At 36.3% G+C, this 21,941-nt stretch overlaps 1 protein-coding gene across 2 annotated transcripts in view; it reads left to right on the forward strand.

The window, feature by feature from the left end:
- CNTN5 (contactin 5) overlaps window positions 1-21,941 on the forward strand; it is a 1,331,129-nt gene that overhangs the window by 768,566 nt on the left and 540,622 nt on the right. The window lies entirely within an intron of this gene.

The following is a 21,941-nucleotide window of genomic DNA, read 5'->3' on the forward strand; positions in this document are numbered from 1 at the left end:
TTTCTGCCCCGATGGTCTGTCTAATACAGTCAGTGGTGTGTTGAAGTCTCCCACTATTATTGTATGATTATCTTCATCTCTTCATAGGTCTCTAAGAGCTTACTTTTGAATCTGGGTGCTCCTGTGCTGGGTGTGTATGTGTGTGTGTGTGTGTGTGTATGTATACATACACACACACACACACACACACACACTATGGAGCTGTTTTGAGTACTGTAGCTTTACAGTTTGAAGTCAGGTATTGTGGTGCCTCCAGCTTTGTTCTTTTTGCTTAGGATTGCTTTGGTTGTTTGAGCTCTTCTTTGGTTCCATACAAATTTTAAAATAATTTGTTCTAGCTCTGCGAAGAATGATGTTGGCAAGTTCATAGGAATAGCACTGAATCTGTAGCTTGATCTGGGCAGTATGGCCGTTTTAATGATACCGATTTTTCCAGTTAATGAGCATCGGATGTTTTTCCATTTGTTTGTGTCATCTATGATTTCTCTTAGCAGTGTTTGGTAGTTCTCTTTGTAGAGATCTTTTATCTCTTTAGTTGGAGATATTCCTAGGTATTTTATTTTTAATATAGCTACTGTAGATGAGATTATGTTCTTGTTATGGTCTTGGCTTGGCTGATATTAATATATAGAAATGATAGTAATTTTTGTACATTAATTTTGTACCTGAATCTTCACTGAGGTCATTTATCAGTTCCTGAAGCCTTTAGGGTTTCTATGTATAGAATCATATTACCAGCAAAGAGAGAGAATGTCCCTTCACCTTTTTCTATTTCACTGCCTTTTATTTCTTCCTTCTGCCTGATTGCTCTGGCTAGCCCTTCCAATATTATGTCAAATAGGAGTAGTGAGAATGGCATATCCTTACCTTATCTCAGTTCTCAAGGGGAATGCTTCTAGTTTTTGACTGTTCAGTATTACGCTAGCTGTAGGTTTGTCATAAATGGCTTTTATTATCTTGATGTATGTTCGTTTAATGCCTTGTTTTCTGAGTATTTGTATCATGAAGGAAGGCTGGATTTTATCAAATGTTCTTTCTCCTCTATTGAGATGATCATGTGGTTTTTGTTCTTAATTCTGTTCATGTGGTGTTTCACATTTATTGATTTGTGTATGTTGAACCCACCTTGCATCCTAGGAATGAAGTCTTACTTGATCACGAAAAATTAACTTTTTGATATGCTGTAGGATTTGGTTTGCTAGTGTTTGGTCGAGGATTTTTGCATATATGTTTGTCAGGGATATTGGCCTGTAATTTTCTTCTTTTGTTGTGTTTTTGTCAGACTTTCATAAATTGGGGTGATGCTGCCTTTGTGAAATGAGTTAGGGAGAAGCCCCTCCTCTCCAATTTTTTGGAAAAATTTGCGTGGAATTGGTACCAGCTCTTCTTTGTATGCCTTGTGGAATTTGGCTGCCAATCCGTCTGCTCTGGGCTTATTTTGGTTGCTAGGTTTGTTATTACTAATTCCATGTCAGAACTTGATATTAGTCTGTTGAGGGTTTCCATTTCTCTCTGATTCAATTTTGAGACATTATGTGTTTCCAGGAATTTATACATTCCCTCTACGTTTGCTGTTTCTTGTTACTCCAGTTCCTCTCTCTGGTATGTTGCATTGTTCCTGCTTCATCTAACTTTTTGAGATAGGTTTTTAGTGCAATAAACTTTCTTTTTAACACTGCTGTTGTTGCATCCTAGAGATTTTGGTACGTTGTGTCTGTGTTTTCATTTATTTCATAGAGTTTTTATATTTCTGCTTTATTTTCATTGTTTACGTAAAAGTCATTCAGCAGAAAATTGTCTAATATTCAGTTTTGAGAGGGCTTCTTGACACTGATTTCTATTTTTATTCTACTGTGCTCTGAGAATATGGTTGGTATCATTTCATTGAGTTAACTCATTGAGCCTTGCATTATTACCCAGCTTGTAGATGATGTTGATGTTTCATGTCTAGATGTGAAGAATTTATATGCTGCAATTCATATGTGTAATACTCTGTAGATGTCAGTTAGGTCCATTTGTTCAACTGTTGTATTTAGGTCCAGAATTTCTTTGTTAGTTTTGGGCCTTGATGATCTGTCTAATGTTGTCCATGGAGTGTTAAATTCCCTCACTATCATCATGTAGCTGCCTAAGTCTATCAAAGGTCTAGTAGTTCTTACTTTATGAATAAAAGTGCTCTAATTTTTGATGAATGTGTATTTAGAATAGTTGAGTCTTCTTGTTAAATTGAACTTTTTATCATTATGTAATGCATTTCTTTGTCTTTTTTTTTTTTTTTTTACTGCTGTTGGCTTAAAGTATGTTTTATCTAAGAATAATGTTTCTTTTTTATTTTCTGATTGTTTAATAGATTTTTCTTCAGTCCTTTACACTGAACCTGTGGGTGTTGTTTCATGTGAGATGGGTCTTTCGAAAACAGTCGACAGATGGGTCTTCTTTTTTTATTTTACTCAATTTGCCACTCTGTGCCTTTTAAGTACAGCATTTAGACCTTTTATATTCAAGATTAATAATGATATGTGATGTTTTGATACTAACATGAAGTTGTTAGCTGATAGTTTTGAAGTTTCTATTGTGTGGTTGCTTTATAGTTTCTGTGGGTTATGTACTTAAGTGTGCTTCTGCAGTATTTTTTTTTTTTTCATTTCCATGTTATTAGTACCATAAGAACCTCTTACAAGGCTGGCCTAGTGGTAATGAATTCCCTTAGTGCTTGCTCGTCTGCAAAATATTTTATTGTCTTTCACGTATGAAGCTTAGTTTGGTGAGAGATGAAATTCTTAGTTATAATTTTTATTCTTTAAGAACACTGAAAATAGGCCTCCAGTCTCTCCTGACTTGTAATGTTTCATCTGAGAAGTCTGAAGTTAATCTAATGAGGTCCCATTTGTATGTAATCTAACATTTTTCTCTAGCTGCCTTTAATTTTGTTTTCTTTAGCACTGACTTTGGACAGTGTGATTACTATATAGCTTGGAGATACTCATTTTCTGTAGTATCTTGCAGCTGTTCTCTGGATTTCTTGTATGTGGATGTCTACCTTTCCAACAAGATTTGCAGCATTTCTTGAATTATTCTCTTAACTGTGTTTTCCAGATATTTTAAATTTTCACCTTTTTTCTCAGGAATGCAAATAATTCATAAGTTTGGTGGTTTTGTGTGATTCTGTATTTCTTGATAACTTTTTTTAAACTCTTTTTTAAAAATTTATGTTTCTGTCTCACTGGCTTATTTCAAAAGGCTGGTCTTCAAGCAGTGAAATTCTTTCTTGTGCTTGGTGCAGTCTGTTGATAAATATTTCAATTGTATTTTGAAATTCCTTAAGTAACTTTCAATTTAAGAAGCTCTGATTTTTTAAAAAGATGTCTATCTCTTCCTTCTATTCCTGTATTGCTTTAGTAGTTTCTTTGTGTTGATATTCAACCTTCTCTTTGGATATCTTTGGAATTTCTTGCAATCCATGCTTTGAAGTTCTTATCTGTCTTTGACATGTGAATGCTCCCAGTGCATTCATATTTTGTATGGTGCTAGAATTCTGGAGCGGATTCCTTCTCATCTGGAGATAGTGGGACTTCTAATTTTTGTAATTATTTTTGTGCATAGAGTTTTCTCTTTGTTTTCCTACAATATTATGCTTTTGTTTTTAATTTTCCTTTTCTTTTCTTGTTCTCCTCCCAGGGTGTATGACTGTAGAGAAGGCTGGGTAGGATCTTTTGTCTTTTCTTCTATAGACCTATGCTCTTCTGTAAGCAGATTTTATATTGGGCTGTTCAGTTTGACCTACAGGACTGTAGTTTGTACTTACTGGTAAGAGCCAGTTACAGCTAACATACTGGGTATCTACTTGATCCTGGTTTACTAGGAGATTATCTCTGTTACCTCGGGGAATGAGCTGATTTATGGAGTGCACAGTTTTCTGCACTCCTTGCTTAACTGTGGAGGGTAGGGGACAAGATGTCCTTGTCCAAACCAGGAAGGCTCACCTACAGGTCCCTTAATGGTAGGCACTAGTGCCACATGCAAAGGAGAAATGACTGGGTGGCCACCAAGTGCCCAGAGGTGTGCCTCGGCATGGAGCTATGAAACCTCCTCAGTTACATGTTCTGTGTACAAGGTTGGTTGGGTAGGTAGGGGGTGAGGGGCGGGGAAGGAAACCTAAACTCCTAGTCTAGGAAAGTGACTGCTCCAGAGGCCTGGAGGTCTGCCTGTGCATTCACTATAGAGGCCTTGCTGTGCCACAGACTCTGCACAGGGAGGACAGGGCAATTCAGGCTGCTCATCCAGGCAAATGAGTGCTGCAGATGCCTGGAGATCCACCTGGGCATGCAGTGCAGAGGGGTCTCCTACCCCAGGATCTCTTCACAAAAGAGGTGGGGTGACACAGGAAGTGGTTCCAGGTGAGTGGGTGCTCCAAATGCTTGGAAATATGCCTGACTGTGGAGTGGAGAGGGCTCTGATGCAACACCATCTATGAACAGGAAAGGTGGGGTGGCTCAGGCTGCCAGTCCTGATGAGCAGGTGTTTTGAATGCCTGGAGACCTGCCTAGGCTGAACCACAATCTGTTTTTCAGGAAGGATGGGGAGGTTCAAGCTGGTGATCCAGGTGAATGAATATTCCAAATGTCTGGAGATCTGTCTGGGCATAGAGCAAATAGTGCCCCCCTGAACCATGGTCTGTGTCCAGAAAGGATGGGGTGGTTCAGCCTGTTGACCCGGGTGAGCAGCTGCTGAAAATGCATGGAGATCTTCCTGAGCATGAAGGAGAGGGCCCCGCTGCACCACGATGTCAAGGGGAATCAGTTGGAACACCCAGCAATGACATGCAGATGAGTTCCAATTCACCGAGCTGACCCTTGCTGCAGGTCTTGTTACCCTGGAGAAACCACAGCTGTAGTAGCTCTTCTCCCACCCTAGGACTCTGATGAGGGAGAGCATAATTCCAGTGCCTTTTCACAATTCTGACTGTGGAGGTCCTTACCCTACTTTAGAGCAGGTGACCCAAGCTCTGGCCCAGAACTAAAATGCCTGTGCAGCCTCACTGCTTGGCCACTAAAGAATTACTGACTTTGTATGTGCCGGATTAAAAATGGTGTCCTGCAGGGCTGGGTGCGGTGGCTCACGCCTGTAATCCCAGCACTTTGGGAGGCCGAGGCGGGCAGATCACGAGGTCAGGAGATCCAGACCATCCTGGCTAACATGGTGAAACCCTATCTCTACTAAAAAATACAAAAAATTAACCAGGTGTGGTGGCAGGCACCTGTAGTCCCAGCTACTCAGGAGGCTGAGGCAGGAGAATGGCGTGAACCCGGGAGGCGGAGCTTGCAGTTAGCCAAGATGGCGGCACTGTGCTGCAGTCTGAGCAACAGAGCGAGACTCCGTCTGAAAAGAAAAAAAAAAAAATGTGTCCTGCTCTTGGTCCTGAGTTTGGGAAAATGCTCACAATTTTTGCTGGTGTCTTTTCCTGACAGTGTCTACTGTTTTGGACAAGGGAGAACGCTTTGTTTCTCCTAGATCCTCTCCCTAAATTGACTCTCTGAGTTAGCCCCAGGGCATAGGAGAAACAGTACCCTCCCTTTTCCTGGGTTTCTTGGATTCCACTGGGAAAGTGAATCACAGAGAGAGGCTGTATGTTTCTCTCATGTGCTGGGGTTTCACTTGCTTTTATGAGTCACGTGCCGTTACAGTGCTCTCTTCCCTGAGATCTGGGTTGTCCTTCACTTTTCTGGTAGATTTCCGTTTTCCTTGTTGAATTACAGCTCACAGAGTTGACCTTTACGAACTCTTGCTCTTTCCAAGTGGCCGAGACATCTTAAAATCCTCTAATATACCATCTTGGATATTTCAAAATGAGATGCAAACCTTTGAATAAACTCTTAGTGGGGTCTTGGGGTCTTTGAAGTCTTTTTTTTTTTTCTTTTATGAAAATTTAGTGGCAGCACATGCCAGAAAATACCCAAGTACAAAATGCCCAAATCTACTTTTTATGCCAAAAAGCTGGTGGTTTTCAGTCAATATAGTTACACTGTATTGAATAAAAATAATTTACAAAATTAAATATGAATAATAATGTGTTTTACAATATGGTAGATACATTTATTTGGAAAAAGTTACTTGATAAGTTGATTAAAGGAAAGTCATTTACCAAATGTGTACCCTAGCTTGCAAAATGTGTTTCCTAGATTACTATTTCCAGAGAAAATCTTAATGTCAACTCAGTCAGTTAACAAAAACATAATGTGATATTTAGGAATAATGCAACTTACCTTTTAAAAAAAATAGGTTTTTAAACCATTTTACTCTTCAAAATTACTTTCTGAACGCTAACATTATACTGAACAAGTCAATTATCTCAATTCTGTTAGTTCACCTAAAGCCATGAGTCTACAATGAGGTATGATTTTTAAAAAATCTCATTGAAGTATGATAACATTTAATTTTAATTTTATGATCTTATAACTACCTTCAACTACAATTCTTAAATCTTTGCAAAGTAAAATTCTTTACATCAGCCCCTTAATCATTAGCTAATATGGCAGAAATTCTTAATATGGAAGGAATAGAGTATTTTAAAAATATAAAAATAAATGTATATACTAAATGTGTTTTAGTCTATGTTTATAAATAGAAGTACATCTTACAGAATATGGTAAAATGATTTATACATTTTATTTTTTAAATAACAATAATTTTATACATATATACATGTAAAATACATACACACATAAATACACATTATACATATTCATATGAAAAAAACCACCATTACATTTTTTTTTTTTTTTTTTTTTGAGACGGAGTCTCGCTCTGTCGCCCAGGCTGGAGTGCGGTGGCGCGATCTCGGCTCACTGCAAGCTCCACCTCCCGGGTTCACTCCATTCTCCCGCCTCAGCCTCCGAGTAGCTGGGACTACAGGCGCCCGCCACCACGCCCGGCTAGTTTTTTGTATTTTTAGTAGAGACGGGGTTTCACCATGTTAGCCAGGATGGTCTCGATCTCCTGACCTCGTGATCCACCCGCCTCGGCCTCCCAAAGTGCTGGGATTACAGGCTTGAGCCACCGCGCCCGGCCTTTTACATTTTTATAAAATATTCAGTGCTTCATAATGGAACATGTAACAGGATTAGAAAAATAGCAAGTTCAAAGGCTGAAAACAAAACATGGCCTCATCTATTTGAAAAACCATAGGTAATTCTTTATTGAGGAATTAAAGTCTGAGAGAAGGAAAATAGGAAATATATGAATTTGTACAAATAAAGAATCTTGTCTCTCAGAAGAAAATTGTGCGTTGCTTTAAGGGTTAAAAGAATAAGTGCAGTATTTTGGTCAGACCTGTAACATGATCAGAAACATTACTTTCATGGACTTGTGGAGCATAGACTGGAAGGATCTGGGTAACAATTAGGAAAACAGAGGTAACTAGAGCAGTACTTATGGGTATAGAGAAGGTAGAACTTGAAACTTCCGGAGGTTGGGTTAAATTTGCCAATACCTGTGGAACATCCAGATGTTTCACCTAGGCAATTACCTAAAAAAAGCCTGAAGGTCAGAGGAGAGATCTGAGCTATTTTTATAGAAAACAAAAACAATCAACCCATGTCTATAAACTTTTGTTTATATAGAGAAAATAATTAGAAAGATTGTTTGTCATCATGAAGGCAAACTAACTTGTTAATTGAACTATTTTCAGCTAGTTGTTTTGGCAGCTGTAGACACAGCCTTGCAATCAGTACTCATTAAGGTATTGGAACTATAGCTCCCCACCCTCTAGGGAAGTAGTGTGATTGCATAAACCATGGTAACCGAAGAATGAACACTTTCAATATGATATAATGAAACATTATGGGAAAGAATGAATTAGGGTTCTTTGTGACATTTGGCTAAACATGCTAGCAAGCAAAAATACACAAATGAAGGTCACATTTGCAATTATTATAAAAGTGTCTACATTTTAATTAGGTAGCTGATAAATGTCATTGAGCCTTAGCCACTGACCAACTGCTATTTTTTAAAAGGAGGAGAAAAATGTCACCTAAAAAGCCAGAATTTTTTGCATTGTCATGAAATTAAAAGTTGTAACCACAATAAAGTGTGTCCAGCACTAAGCTGTTAAATGGGCTTAGGGACAATCTCTAACAAAATTTAAGAAATAAATATTTTGACAGCATGTGAGGTGTCACTAGTAATACAAATTTTCAAGCATTGTTTTTTTAAAGCATTGTGTCTTTATTGTAAAACCACATAGAGCCACGTTAGCCTTGAAAGTCTCTTCTCAGAGAGTACAAGTGAATTTTTTCTTACTTTGCCTGCAGATTTGACTTAAATTCATTCCTTATTAATTTGGATTAAATATTCACTGACTTTCTCCCTCCGGTGACAAACTAATCTTCTTAACCTCACACGGTATTGTACCTGACCTAAGAATAAAATAAATTGATCTCATCTCTTAGATTTTTTTTTTGAATTTTAAATATTATTTACTTGAAAATTACTTGTCCTTATCCCCTAAAAGAAAAATGAAATGTGTCAGCTAATATGAATCCCCCACTAAATTTACTTATAAAAGTGCCATGAAAGAAAATAAATATATAAATACTGTGTACGTGAGTGAGTGTGTGTGTGTGTATTGTCTTTAGGGTTAATCTGACTGATATTTCTAAATCCAAATTTTTTAACTTTTAATAAGAAAATTCAAAAGACAAAATAGATCGAGCACAGTGGCTCACGCCTGTAATCCCAGCACCCTGGGAGGCTGAGGTGGGCAGATCATGAGGTCAGGAGTTCAAGACCAGCTTGGCCAACGTGGTGAAACCCTGTCTCCACTGAAAATACAAAAATTAGTCAGGCGTGGTGACGGGCACCTGTATTCCCAGCTATCCGGGAGGCTGAGGCAGGATAATCCCTTGAACCTGGGAGGTGGAGGTGGCAGTGAGCCAAGATTATTGCATTCCAACCTAGGTGACAGAGCAACACTCTTCCCCCCACCCCCCCCCCCCAAAAAAAGACAAAATAGATACATTAGATACATAAATCATAAAGAAAATGATCAATTCTGCAAGGTAATGTAAATCTTGTCTTCATAGTATGCTATTATATTGAAACCAAAACAGTACAGTAAATGAAATCCTTAATCACCAGTGTATAAAGTGCTTTTAAGAATCAAGAAAAAGGAATCAGAACTCAATAGGATAAAAGAAAATATTTGAGTTATACCTGATGTAAATGACGAGTTGATGGGTGCTGACGAGTTGATGGGTGCAGCACAGCAACATGGCACAAGTATACATATGTAACAAACCTGCACGTTATGCACATGTACCCTAGAACTTAAAGTATAATAATAAAAAAATAAATAAATAAAAATAAAAAAAGAAAATATTTGATATATAATTTAGTGATGAAATATGTATATATGGAAAAACTGTCTACTCAAAGTGCAAATCGAATGGTGAAATATGATTTCCACTATAATATTTGTAGAAAGTAAAAAAAAGGTAATAGATCTTGGCCATCCTCTAATAAAACAGTATGCAAAATAACACAAGTGTTAAAGAAAATATTGCTCTTTTATGATGCTAACAGGAGTCTAAATATTAAGTCAGAAATTCTAGAAAACAATTTTGTCAATAACTATTTTCATTTCAGAAATTCGGCTTCTGTGATACTCCTAGGAAATTATGGTAATAGTCACGAAGATTTACGTACAGGGATATTCCTGTGTCATTATATATAACAGATAAATTCATCTGTAGGGACATGGTTGAAGAAGTTTTAACAAAACACATAATTGAAATATATAATTAATTAAATGCTTCTGAAGGACATTTGTAACAGAATTACATAATTATAATATAACATATATATATGTATATTTAAGATGGAATCTCACTCTGTTGCCCAAGCTGGAGTGCAGTGACCTGATCTTGGTTCACTGCAACCACCACCTCCCAGTTCAAGTGATTCTCCTGTCTCAGCCTCCCAATAGCTGGTATTACAGGTATGTACTACCATGACCAGCCGCAATATAATATTAAATAAAAATTAGAAAATTATGTGTATAAACTGATTCCAGTTTTCTTCCAACAAAACAAAATGTCTGCCTGTGTCTCTGTTGGCATATCTCTCCATAAATCAAATGAAGATAAATTCAAGTTTGTTTTTGCAGAGTATTCTATTTCTGGACATGAAGATCAGACATGATTTTGTTCTGTAGTGAGCATATATTTGTTTATAATGAGAATATTTAAAACTAGAATTCAGAGGACTCTTCAGATACCACCGTTTTGGATCTGAACCCTGTAGCTTATTCCCTAAGGGAAAGAATTAAGAGTAGGTACCTTCTGTGACCCTGAAGGCAACACCAAAAGAAATAAATGGTAGCTGATTCTCATACTGATTTAGAAGGGTACTGTATTGTTTTGAATTGAATTGATTTGTAAAACTTTTGACTTGAAAAGTAGTAGAGTTTGTGATGCATACATAACTGAGCCAAGAAACAGCAGTTCCACAGCTGGAAGTTGCTTTCTGACTTTAGGGTTTTGTTAAATATTGTGCAAATATTATGGATGAGGCAAATGTGTGGACACTGATGGTGAGAGTGACATGTTAAATCAGGCCCCAATATTTTAGCCCACTTGATGTCTTTGTTTCAATTTAAGTAACTGGACTAAATGTTCTGTCAGTTGAGGCTAGAAAATCACAACGACAGCAGGTGAGTGAATTTAAATGGATTTTTACAGGTATTTAATCTGTCAAATGAAAACTCACCTAACTTATCTAAAAATGTCATTGGGAAATTTCCTTTTGATATATTTTCTTTGAAGAAATTGCTGTTAGTTGCACAGTTTCCCATTTACTCCTGTGTGTGCCTCAGTAACCCATAATTCCTAGGGTCAAAGCTGTAGGTCTGCTTTTGAAGAAAAATTGTCGTAGAAAAAAATCACTTTGGGACTTCAATAACTAACTCACTTTGCAGGGATTCCTAGGCAACTTTTTCATGTGCTTGGTAGCAAAATAAAAACCATAAACATATTTCCAATATCCATATTCCCATTTGTGAGAAATGACCAAAGCTCAATTCAAATTTCACCTCTACTGTCAAGCACTTTTTCTTGGTATCAGCCGCTTCTTACTAGATGCTCCAACGTGAGTTAGCTTGAACAGTAATCCTATTATGCACCTATTCCTCTCTCCCTTTTAAGATTGTGCCTTGTGACTTGAGCATCACAATGAGCCTGTGATTGCTGGAAAGACAGTGACAGACAGCTAAAGATGATAAGCATAGGGTTTTCTTTAACGGTAAAATATAAAGAAGTTTATTTGCTCAGAGTAGCTACACAAGCAGGAGCCCCAGTGTACCCACACAAGTAGGAAGACACAACTTCTTTTGTCCCTACCATCTTGCTTTCAGAGACACACGTGTGGCCCAGATAATACCCGTGTGGAGTGAGGATTCCACCAGGCCAGAGAAAAATTTTTATTTCATCGATGGGGGAGAATGGTGTCAGACCCTCTTAATGCTATATGCTTCTATCAAGTGTAAAAATAAATTCACTTAAAGCCCCAATTTGAAAACAACTAAGCCTTTTCGCTAAAACCAATTGTGACTATAGTTTTATCTGAGTGACTCTGTTGCTAAGATTTGTTGAAATTCAATAATTATAAAGTGATCTCCTTGAGGTTTATATTTTTTTCTCTTAGTTTATGAGAACTCTTTCAAGGCAAGAATTGTATGTTTTATTATACTTTTTTATTTCCATAGTTACTTTTTAATGTGGGATATGTAATAATCATTTCACATGTTAAATAAATTTTAAATCCTATATTGCATTATTTGTGTCTACATCCAAAAATGTTATAATTATTTTTGGCCATATAGGATTCCATTGTATAATTAGCCATGTTGAATTCCATTCCTAAATCCAGAATTGAATGAGTACACCCACCTTTTGCAGACTGTGTGTTCTACACTGCACCATAGGAAACACTGAACATGATACTGAACATAATGAAACACATGTTTATTTTTAATATAACTGCATATATAGAAGCACAACTTGCCCACAGAATTGTTTCTAAAATTGGGAGGAAATACATGTTGTCTGATTATTTTCTAATTGCTAAGCAATGTTAGCTTTTTTGATTTGTTATCAAATACTGTCTGATCTATCTTAAACACACAGAGAATAGGAAAGTAAAAGCTAATATAATCATTACAGTTAAAACTTTACAGAAATCTTTAATTATCCAAAACAAGAGGGAATTCTTTACTCACTAAATTAATTTGGTTATATTTCTCAACTAGCTCCTGCCCGTGCTAATTTCCTCAGTGATTCATATTCATATTGTGAGGGAAATATTAATTTAATGCAATCATACAATTTATGCTCTTGGTGACTTAAAGAGATAGCATCATAATACTATAGATTTTTAAAAACTTTTAACCATGAAAAAAATACAAAACAAGAAAACTGTTAGAATCTCCTTTTTGGCAATAAAAGTCTGTAATACCCAGTTTAATGTGTAACAATATTCATGTTCTATCTGTGAATACAACTAAGCATTTACTATTTAGAAAAGAAGATAAAGTTACCCAAATCTTACATAATTATGCCTTCACATATTTATAGCATACCTGAGAAACAGCTGTGGAAATAATTTCAAATCATGCTTCTTTTCCCCTGTAAATATGTCTACTTTTTCAGTCTTATGCAAGGAACACCAGGAAGGCAGTGCTGTTAAATTTTTTTCTTATATCTTAGAACTATGAAAGTTTAAATGCCTGACTCTGGTGCTTTAAAAATTGTGAATTTCATCCTTTGCATATGCTTTTTGCTCTTGCAGCTACAACACTGTAAACTTTACACATAATACATTTCTTGGAGAAAGTGCTGAGTTGAGACATAGAGTACATCTGATTCGGGCTATTTCAAACTTTCATATGCCATAGATGCAGACAACCAAATTGAAATGATGCACATTATTTATAAATTATTAACCATTTCTAAATATGCTCCACACGACTGGCTTTGCTGAGGTGTTTCATCCATCCTTGCAAGCTTCATAAAACAGTTGCAGGCCGAAATTGCACAGTTAACATTAATTCTCATCAGAGAGGACAGCCTTAGCAATTACTTTGAAAAAGGTCAGGTATCAAATTTCTTTATGCTGACTTTGATGCCAAATGGAGTCACACTGCAGATTTGGATATTGTATGTCTTCTGTTTTTTTCTGTATACTGTGTCGTCAATACATAATGCCACTCTTTGCTGTCTGACATAGAAGTCGATGATTGAATATTAATATTCTCAAGAATATTATGCTCTCAAGAGCATCGCACATCATTTGGTACTATAATTTATATTTTTATACAAAAGCTTAAATTGACATTTAAAATTAGACTTCAAAAGTAGGGAATACATGCTTTATATGAGTATCTGTCATTTCATGACTTTTGGGTGTTGCTTACTCTTCTGTATCTGTAAAACTTAACAGCATTGTATGGGAGTTGATAGAAAATATTCAGATACAGAGTCTAATAGTGATAATACAGTTTTATCAATCAATATTTTAGGAGCAGTAAAGTTTCTTGTAAACATACGTCTCATATTTAGGGACAGAAATAGAATTCTGAAGTTTTATTGGTGTCAGAAAATTCAGGAATATTTTGGTGATAGCAAGTTATTAAATACTTTAAAATATATTTTTATCATACTGACATTTTATCTTCTTCACAAATATTGTTGTAAACAATTCTAGTTCTACATATTCAAATCTAGTATTTTATTTTATTAATATTTATATTTATTTTAATATTATAAATATTTTATTTATAACATCAATATTTCATTAATATTATGTACATTGAGTGGCAATGTTATGATCTCTAAAATGACCTTTTAGGTAATGGAAAAGAATGCTATTACTTCCAAGGACTGCAAGTGGTGGCAATGTCATTCTGACTTAATGGAGTCCAATTTTATTAAATAATACAAGTTCAGTTGTCCCAAGGTCATTATATTAGGAAATATTTAATGAAGGTATTAATATTTACTCCTACCCAACCTCCAGCTGGAATTTCATGGTGTGAGAGCACCGGATTAATTGAGTTTTATCACAAAATCTCTGGGCCACTTTAGAAAAAACTTGAATGCAGGCTCCCTAAGGTCTAACCTATAAAAAATGAGAAAATAGAAAAAGAAATGATTAACATGTAACTTGATTCTGCTGACATCTTCAGCATAGTTATTTATTAAAAGACTGAGCAACTGATGAAACTTTCTCTCTGAAAAGAAAAAGGTATGGGTTTGAGGAGAGAGGGTAAGATGTTAATTATCCATCTTGTATGATGGGAGAATGAATGGACCAGGAAAATGAAGTAGTATTTCCTGGAAACTCACAAGGCCCACCAGAGGTCAATTATCACACATTGAGTTCTTCCTTCCAAACCCTGAACAGGAATATGGAGAAAAGATGGGTACATCTTGTTTTAGCCAGTAGAATCACAAGAATATATATTTGTGAAGTTTTCTGTAGATATATAGACTCTGTTCTTATCCAAAATTTTTCTTTTAGAATTTGTTTGTGGGAATGCACCTATTAGGAAAATAAAAAATGTAATCATTTCCTTTTCGTTTTTCACTTTTTCAGTTCCTCAGGGTAAAATGAATATGACAATTCAGTGTTCATATTCTCATTCTGTGACCCAATCAAATCTGGAAAGGGTAAACTCAGTATTCATTTATACCCACAAGAATGGTACAGGATTATAACTGAACTCTAGATAATAACACAAAATAATACAGAAAATGTATTGAGTTCTTACTATCAGACAGTCATAGTTTTAACTGTTTTCTGTATATTACTTTATTTGATCTTTACAGCAACCTTTGAGGGAATTCCTGTTGTTATCTTCAATATAAAGTCAAGGAAGCTGAATCACGGAGTTATTTCTGTCTTGCTGAAAGGCGCAGAGATACTACGATGTAGAATCTAGATTTGAATTCATGCCATCCAACTTTGGAACCTCTATTGCAAACCGATTGACTGACAAAGCTAATCTCACACAAAAATTTCATTCAGTAAAATGAGCGGCCAGGATGTAAGAGAATATATGCATCATAACCAAGAGTGGAACTTTTATTCCCAGGAACTGAGCCATGATGGCAGTACTGTAAGAATATGAGATGCTGGCAAGTTTTCGCTCAAAAGCACTCTGCTTTTTTTTTTTTTTTTTTCTCCTTTATGTTTATTATCTGTATTATAGTTCTTGGTTTTATAAATTTTTAGAATAATTTTGTTTGTTTAATGTTCCTCTACTAATGTTTTACCAATTGGTAATCCTCTACCAATACTCCCAGATTCTAAATTCCACAAGTCAAGTATCATGTGTGGTTTATTCATGACCATATCACCTGTTCCTAACCCATCATAGGCATTCATTAAAGAGTTATTGAAAAAATATGAATGAAGGTTGAATGAGAAAGCATTTAATTATGGAAAAAAGAATGTTAGAGGTTGCTAAAAGAATGTGAGGGGTTTTGTGTACAAGGAGTCTGGTCCAGACCCCATCATGGCATCACTCAGCATTTCTATTTCACTGAGCCTCTGAATTCTGAGCCTAGAATTTAGATAAAACCTACTCTGCTATTTATTTAAGTGACAGCTCTTGGGGTGATGAATAAAAACAGTTTCTGAATCCTGAATATGATTTACCAAATGGTCTATCATAGAAGACACCTTTCCATGACAGAAGTGTGAAAATTGTTAGGATCTGAAGCAAAACCACACAAAGAGAGTAGAGAGGTGTTTTATTTTGTTTTGTTTTACTAAAAGTAGGAGTTTGAAAGAGCACAAAAAAATATTGGAATATCAAAGACAGAAGTGAGTTCAAGTAACTGTGACTAAAGATGAAATTCCTCTGGGAGGGAGCTGATGTCTATGAGTAAGATCATTTAAAGGGTACTTTAGGTGGAGAAAAATGTTTCTTAGGGTATGCCAACATTGAAGAGACAAAGAAGAATTAGAAAAGGAGATAAAAAGTTTCCAGTGAAGTAGGAATAAAGACGTGAGTTTTTGGTATCTTGGAATTACATAAAGACAACATTCAAAAGAAAAAGAAATAACTAACTGTGTCCTACACTCCTAATAGGTTTAATGTAGTGAAAATTTGTCCTTAAACTTAGCAATATCCTGGTAATTTTTATCTTTAAACAGAGACATTATTGTGGAATGGTATAAGCAAGAGATCTTATAAAAGGTCAAGGGAAAAAGGAGGGAAAAATAATTGAATACTTTTACCATATATAGCACTTTTTAAGGAGTCTTGTAATAAAAATTAGGAATGATAAGGTCATGATAATTTTATTTAAAAGAGAACATTTTTATAGTTATGAGAACATTCTAACAAGCATACAAAAAAATTGATGCTGAACGAGATACAGAAGGAATCATCTGGAGAGATGTCCTTGAACAGTCAGGATGGAATGGAATTAAATATATATACATACAGGATTGGCCTTTAAGAGATGTACAGACACCATTCATGTGACTCAGCTCATATTAATGAAACAAGGCGGAGTGCATGCGTGTACAGGCAGATGGTGGGAGCATGTGAGGGACTGTCTCTTCTGACTGCTTCTATTTTCTTAATACAATAGGAAGCACCATCATCAGGAAGGTCAAAAAGATAAGGGTTTGAGGAGAGAGGGTAAGATGCTAATTGTCCATCCTGTATGATGGGAGAGTAAATGGACCAGGAAAATGAAGTAGTATTTCCTGGAAACTCACAAGGCCCACTGGAAGTCAATTATTACACATTGAGTTCTTTCAGCATGATTTTGTATTCTTCTCTGGTTACAGTTGGACTTAAATTAGCAGGGGAGACAGTTAGCCTGGGAAGAAACAGTCCAGGGTGAGAAGCAGTGTGCCTGAAGGTGCATTGAAGGAATTGAGTAAGGTTATATTATGAACTCTAACCTGGAAATGGAGAGAGTTGAGGAAATGAAAGCAGGTTGCAAAACAGTGAAAGAGTATTAAGATCAGTAGATTGTAGGTCTTGAAGTAGTTGAGATGCCAAACAGAAAGAGATGAAATTATGTATTAGTCCGTTCCCACTCTGCTATAAAGGACTTCCCCAAACTGAGTGATTATAAAGGGGAGGTTTAATTGACTCACAGTTCCATGTGACTGGCATGGCCTCAGGAAACTTACAATCATGATGGAAGGCAAAGGGGGGGCAGGCACCTTCTTCACAAGGTGGCAGTAGAGAGAATGACTTAAGGTGGATCTTGACAAACACTTATAAAACCGTCAGCTCTCATGAGAACTCACTATCACAAGAACAGCATGGGGGAAACTGCTCTGTGATTCATTTACCTCCCTCTGGTTTCTGCCTTCACATCTGGGGATTATGAGGATTACGGAGATTATAATTCAAGATGGGATTTGGGTGGGGACGCAAAGCCTACCCATTTCAAATAATATAAGATGTACCAGACACTTAAATGTAGGAAGGGGATGCAGCTATTTTCCACCCTCAACAGATTTCTGCATTTGTTAAATTAACTTATTCTCACAAAGTTGAGCGTTAGACAAAGTCCTATCAATGAAACAACATTTTCCCACTTATTTATGCTAATATATTCTCAGAGATGAGAATCCTCAGAACTAAGACTGAGGAGTGGGGAAACTGAGGAGATGTCATACAAAAGGGCTGGGCAGCTAAGAGGGCACCAAGTTGGAGAGTTAAAAATATCCTTGAGAGAAGAAGAGACCCCACAAAAGTGTAAATCAGTTGCACTAAGACCATGAGACTGATGAAAGCCACTTTCTAAGGTCTGAGCTTATATGTCAAATAGAATGGAAATGGTAATATAGGGGTTCCAGACCACATCCAGATCTTGAAGAGTCCTCTTCATCCCTTATCTCTGAACACACTTTTACTGAACTCTGTGTGCAGTGCCCTGTGTGGAGCAGGCAGGAAGCTGTGATACTGCTGTGTGCACACCCTCTGCAGGACCAGCTTCCCCACACCTAATCCACTTGAACTGATTTAACAAAAGTGGGTCTCTGTTGAGGATGAAACATAACTGAATCCCCTTCCTCTGTTGAAAGTCAAGTATTGGCATTTCTGTCTATTTCACCTTATTATTCCATCTCTTTTTGTCTAGGATCCCAACTCCTTCAAGACTTAAAATTGACTGATCTTAATACCTTTTCAGTTTCTGCACCTTGCTCCTGTTTCCTCAATTCCCTCCCTCTCCAGATTAGAGTTCATGGTCCATAACTTCATTCACTTCCTTCAGTGAGCCTTCAACCACCCTGCCCTTCACCCTCAATTATTTTCGCAGACTAACCTCTCTAACCCCCAATTTAAATTCAACTATTAATAGATTATAGCTAGAGAACACTGATCTTCAAAACTATTGACTAGCTGCCTTGTCTGTATTGAAAGACTTTCACTTCCTTTCACTTTGTGACATTCCACTTTTCTACTTTTTTCCTTCCCTTTCCAGATTCGAGTAGCTCCGCTTTTTTTTCCCAAAAAAATGCTGATGTTCGTCAAAATTCCATTTTCAACACCCTATTTCTTACTTCACATGCTTCCTTGGCAAGCTTATCTATTCTCAGTTTCAGTAACCATCTATTTGGTTACCATTTCATAATCTCTCTGATGAACCTGCATCTCCCTTAATTTTGCAGAATCTTAACATCAACATGAATGTCCTGGAGGCACCATAGACTCTCCACCTGTCTAAAACTGAATTCATGAGCCTTTACCTCAAGCTCATGCCTTTTCCTGCATTCTTATCTATCTTCTAGTGGAGGCAAGCTTGCCTGATTTGTCACTTTTCTTTACTGCCTCCAATCTAATAAACCAATAACTTCATTTACTATTCCCATATGTATTATCTCCTTATTTCTGACAAATCTTTGCCTGTATTACAGTGTTAGACCCTTGAGTCATCTTTATTCGGTCTTTTTCAAATATGGCACTACAACCAGAGTGATCTCTCTAAAACTTATGTTTTTCTCCTTTCAAAGCCATACCAGTTTAACATGACATGCTAGACATTTCGTCATCGGCACCTTGTTTACTTATTCAGCCTTACATATCCTCCCACCTCTCTCCCTCATACTCTGTGCTCCTGTTTTAATCTACCAAGCAGGCCATAGTGCCTTTACTTTCTAGGTTTTTATATATTTTCTTCTGTGTCTGGAGTGTCTTTCTTTCCCTACTGAAGACTTGACTGAACTTATCACTAATGAACTTTCAGGACTCAGTTTAGATAGAATTTCTACTGGAAAGCATTTTCTGTTTTCTGATGACTTAAAGCTGAATAAGAGTTTTCTCTACCCATGCGGGGAGCCCATAGATCCTTGAATTTACTTTTATATCACATGATACTAACATTGCATGAATACCACCTTTTTTTTCTAACTAGATCGTAGCTCCTTGAGGGCGAGGGCAGGATTATTCACATTTTTTCCCTAGCATTTGGCACCTACTAAGTTGTTATCACATGTTTGTTGAATGCATGCATGCATGCATGAATGAATGAATCAGTTGCCACATTTCTAGTAACAGCTTTGAGTTCACATTAATTGATGAAAAGGGAATCTTACTGCAACAGATAAAACTGATTGCATAACAAACGAAGACCTGGCGTAGCGCACTTAGACAAATTAGCATTTGGCTCTTGTCTATATGGAGTGGCACAAGCCCATTTCTGTACCACTTACTATTTGGTTAAAAATACATATATATATATGTGTGTGTGTGTGTGTGTGTGTGTATATATATATATATATATATATATATATATATATATATATATATAAGATTTATAGCCACAGTGACGTTCCTGGCCTTTTTAAACCTCATTATGGCCTTTCTATTTTTCAGGTTTTTCATTGATTATCCTTATCTGGCTTTAAGAACTATAAAACACATTATCATACTTCACTGTACTTTTTAATACCAGTCTGGGATAGTTGTTTTTTTTGTTTGTTTTTTTGTTTTTTGTTTTCCTTTATAAATGAGCAGGGCAGACAGTTAAAACACAAAGCAACAGATTGCACTGAGAAATGAATAGGTTTGGAGACTACAACTACAAACGACCTTAAAGGAAAACTCATTCAGTTTTTATTACCTTATACCTCTAGGTGCCAAAACTTGCATTTAATTCCCTGTTTTAAAGTAGATTTTATGTCTACCCATAATCTGTGCACATATAGTTTGCCCAAGAGAGGTTAGCTCTTTTCAGTTAAAATTGATCCACCTTCGTCAGACTTGTGGTTGAGCAGCAAAAGACTGAAGGACATGAATCTCTTAACTGCTGATGGGCTTGGCCTACACATATCATGTTCATTTTAAGTGTGGAAAACATCTAAAAATATACTTTCCTGAGTTTCAGAGAAATCATATTTGCAGTTTCACAGAACAGAAAATGTTAAACTTAATTCGATGCTTAACACCTAAAGTGTTATTTTCAAATCACAGAAAAATGCTTTTTGCTTTCTAAAATACCTCTCTAAGACAGCATAATTATTCTAAATAATTTTAATTAATTATGAGAAAGCTTACTGACAGTGATACATTTTTTTTTAAGCAAAAATTTAGTTAGCAATGATTAAATTTAAAGGCCAGATACTCTGAACAAAACTATCTGATTCTTTTTTTTTTTTCCTTTTTTTTTTTTTTTACTTTTGTTTTTTTTTGAGAGAGCGTCTTGCCCTATTTCCCAATCTGGAGTACAGTGGCATGATCACAGCTTACTGTGGCCTAAACCTCCCAGGCTCAAGCAATCCTCCCAGCTCAGCTTCCACAGTAGCTGGAGCTACAGACATGTGCTGCCACATGTGCCTAATTTTTTGTACTTTTTGTGTAGATGGGGTCTTACTTTATTGCCTTTGCTGGTTTTAAACTCCTAGCTCAAGTCATTCTCTCACCTTGGCCTCCTTGGCAAGCTTATCTATTCTCAGTGTCAGTAACCATCTATTTGGTTACCATTTCATAATCTCTGTGATGAACCTGCATCTCCCTTAAGTTTGCAGAATCTTAACATCAGCACGAATGTACTGGAGGCAATGATTTAGTTAGCAAATTTAGTTAGCAATGATTAAATTTAAAGGTGGGATTTAAAGGCATGAGCCGCTGTGCCTGGCCGCAAACTGCCAGAGTCTTAGAAGTATTTCCAAGATCAGCAAATTGTCCAGCTTAGTTGATACTGGACATAGAAAAAATTTCCAGTTACTTATTTCTCTTCAGAGTTCATCATAATTGGTTTGTACTTTTTAAAATTTGATCTGTATAGTAAACTTACTGTTTCTTACGGACATAAAGGAAAGTTAGTTCAATCCATTTGAGGCAGGATGCTCAACCTTTCTAACAAAACACCTTGGGAATTAAAATATGGAAATTTCTCAATAAAAAAGAAAATTTCATCGTTTTCCCACTTAATAGTGTTAATCTGTATATATTCGATAATAAAACTTAGAAAATGAATTTCAATCCACTTTTTTATGTTCCATAGTGAATTTGCCTACTTTTCAAGAACATGAGGTATTACTTAGAGCCTAGTAAAAACACATGTGCTACACGGAACACATCTCCTACTACATAATAAATTTTAGTGAATGAATTTCCTGTCTGTATTTGTAGAATATAAGTGAAATGTTGGTTTCCTCACTGCATCTTAATAATAAAGAACTGATCTATGTGAATGGCTATTGTAATATTAAGGTAAACTTTTAAAAGTTAGTTTACAAATTTTCCTGACAAAGTATTTAGCTTGGCTTCTGTCTTCCCTTCTTTCCTACTTACCCCTCTCTCTCTTCTTGCATTCTTCCTTCCCTTCCCCCATCATTTTTCCTCCCCTCTCCTCCCTTCTCCTCCCCTCTCCTCTCCCCTCCCCTCCCTTCCCCTCCCCTCTCCCCTCCCC

Source organism: Theropithecus gelada, chromosome 14, assembly GCF_003255815.1.
Source record: "Theropithecus gelada isolate Dixy chromosome 14, Tgel_1.0, whole genome shotgun sequence".
Lineage (NCBI taxonomy): Eukaryota > Metazoa > Chordata > Mammalia > Primates > Cercopithecidae > Theropithecus > Theropithecus gelada.